The sequence below is a fragment of the Trachypithecus francoisi genome, unplaced genomic scaffold (genome assembly GCF_009764315.1).
Source record: "Trachypithecus francoisi isolate TF-2019V2 unplaced genomic scaffold, Tfra_2.0 Lachesis_group0, whole genome shotgun sequence".
NCBI lineage: Eukaryota > Metazoa > Chordata > Mammalia > Primates > Cercopithecidae > Trachypithecus > Trachypithecus francoisi.
Window position 1 is genome coordinate 111164197 of NW_022681453.1, and position 3032 is coordinate 111167228.

A 3032-nucleotide genomic window follows, 5' to 3' on the forward strand; every position below is an offset into this window, starting at 1 on the left:
CTAGAGGCTCAACTTAGGAGGGTTAGAGTCCTTTCTAAAATGTAGGGGATTAGAGGCTCCACTTGGTAAAGCCTCCCCCGCACCCCACACTGACCTTTTTGTTTATTTGTTTGTCTGTTTTTTGAGACGGAGCCTCACTCTGTCGCCCAGGCTGAGTGCAGTGGCACATATTCGGCTCACTGCACTCTCTGCCTCCCAGGTTCAAGCTATTCTCTTGACTCAGTTTCTCGAGTAGCTGGGACTACAGGCACCCGCCACCACGCCCGGCTAATTTTTGTGTGTTTAGTAGAGATGGGGTTTCACTATGTTGGCCAGGCTGGTCTCGAACTCCTGATCTCGTGATCCGCCCACCTTGGCCTCCCAAAGTGCTAGGATTACAGGCATGAGCAGCCACACTGGACAGGTAAAGTCCCTTTAAGAACAGGTCCGGCACTGTGGAATGTTCACTGCTATTCCCTTTGGATCAGTCTACCTTGCACTCTTTTGTTGACAGCTGTGGGTAATAGGATTAGGCATATATAGGATCCTGGGTCATCGGGAGCATTTTCCTCCCTAAAAGGGGAAACTTGAAACTTGATAGGATTGCTGGAAAAGATCCCTGCTCCACCGACAGCAGCTGACTGAACTTTTCACTGTGGCTGCAATGGGTGGGTCTTTCTCTGGCCTCCCAGATCATTTCACCTTCCCCACCCTGCCACAGGCAGTGCTTTTCTCTCTCTCTCTCCTTTCCCTTTCTTATCTTTTTCTGTTACTCAGGGTGACCATCTTGTCCAGAGACCATGTGTTGTAACTCCCAGTCGGAGGTTAGATTAAAGGTGATGGGGCTCAGCTGAAGGCAAATTTAAGCCTTGCTAGTTTGATATTGGCTGCTAAGCAGAGCGGCTAATGTCTATGTTTTATCACATGTTTTGCTGCGGCCAGAACGACAGAAAAAAAAAAAAAATTCCTTTATGATGCGGCTTGGCCCCCAGGGCAATGGTGCCTCAATCAAGATCACTAGGGCCGCTCAGGGAAAGGGAATCCAGAACCCTGGCATGCCTGCAAAAGGGTAAGAATTTCTTACCGGTCAGATTTTCGGCTTCTCTCTCTGTGTGCAAACGGTTAAATGAATGGAAAGAAAAAAATCAGTGTTTATCTCCTCTGTAATGTTTTGATTAAAGAGAAAAAGAATTTAAGGCTAGTCTTAAGTTGGTGTATTTTGTGCTATGAATTCATTTTCTTACAGGTTTAGAACACCTGTAAGCCCGCTTTTCAAGATGACCCAGCAAGCTGGTCAGTAACAAACTTGACTGCAGGCCCCTGAAAGAAACAAACAAACAAAAAAAAACTGGATGAAGTCTTCACTTTGTTTTATGTCCTTGGGAGCTTGACCTTTTAACCAGGTGGCGGTACTTTCTCTTCTTTTCTGTCTTCCAGGGAACAGGAATTTTAGGGTTCATGTCATAGTTAGCTCTAAAAATCATATGAAATGTTGAAAGCCTTTGCAAGCTCGGAATTAACTACTCTAGACTCCTTCTAGGGAAGGAACTAGAGACAGTCCCATGCTGTAGCTCAGTAGTCAAGGTTCAATTCTCCACCAGGAAGTAAGTCGTTAATGTATGTGTGTATTTCTAATTGTTTCTTATTTTTATTATAATACATTTTATAGGGTACTCAGATATTATCCAACTGCTAAGGAATGTTTTTAGTGCAACTATAATTTTTAACTAGTTATTTATTTTCTTTTGAACTATCTTTGTGGGTCATGATGATAAATTAGGAACTATTAGGTAAAAATACTTACTAATTTATATGTTGTTTTAGAGGAAAACGTATATTTCCTTTCCAACATGCTGGAGTGTTGGTTTTTCTTTTTAAATAAGTGACTGTGCTTTAATTATAATTTCAAAAGATTTCTACCACTGTCTATATTTATCCAAATGTTTAAGTAATCATCATATATAGCCATACTGTTTTAAACACGAATCAGATTGTTTCATTCCCTTTTTTCCTGTTACGGCTGAAATAAATGTACTGTCATATTTATAGCCCCAAATATCTTACCTGAAATGGCCTATGCCTGCCTTAAACACACTGGCCTTTTCAGTACTAAACACCACATGCTTGTTCTCATCTCAAGGCTTCCACTGTTCCAGGCTACTCCAGGATTATTGCATGGTTACCTTCTTCCAGTTATTTATTTATTTCTTGGTTCACATTCTCTATTGTCCTGATGGCTGGGATTGGATATAAGCACCGTATTATCTTCCATTTTCTCCATCTCTTCATGGCCTATCTATTTTTTTCACCCAAGAGCTAATGAACAAAACATATTTGTTCCAGCAAGATTCCTGGGACCATTAGCTTGACATTTTGGGGTAAAATGGGGTATTTTATAACATAAAAAAGAACAAAACAGTAGACAAAATGTAACTTTTGATGAAAAGAGAAAAATTAAAAAATAATATGCAGTCACTAAACATGAAAATTTTAATGAAACTGAAAAATAATTATCATATAGTAAATAAAATACAGAGGCCGGGCGCGGTGGCTCAAGCCTGTAATCCCAGCACTTTGGGAGGCCGAGACGGGCGGATCACGAGGTCAGGAGATCGAGACCATCCTGGCTAATACGGTGAAACCCCGTCTCTACTAAAAATACAAAAACTAGCCGGGCGAGGTGGCGGGCGCCTGTAGTCCCAGCTACTTGGGAGGCTGAGGCAGGAGAATGGCGGAAACCCAGGAGGCGGAGCTTGCAGTGAGCTGAGATCTGGCCACTGCACTCCAGTCCGGGCGACAGAGCGAGACTCCTCCTCCTCAAAAAAAAAAAAAAATAAAAAATAAAAAAATAAAATAAAATAAAATAAAATAAAATACAGAACACAATAGGCTGTTTGTAGTTCCTGAGGACAAGATATAAAAAGAAAAAAATCTATCTACCTGTCATTTACCTATCATCTGTCTACAATGTGATTAAAATAAAAATATATTAAAAATTAATTGTGATTGTCTCCAGATGAAATATAGAGGTCCTTACTTTTATCAATTTCTAT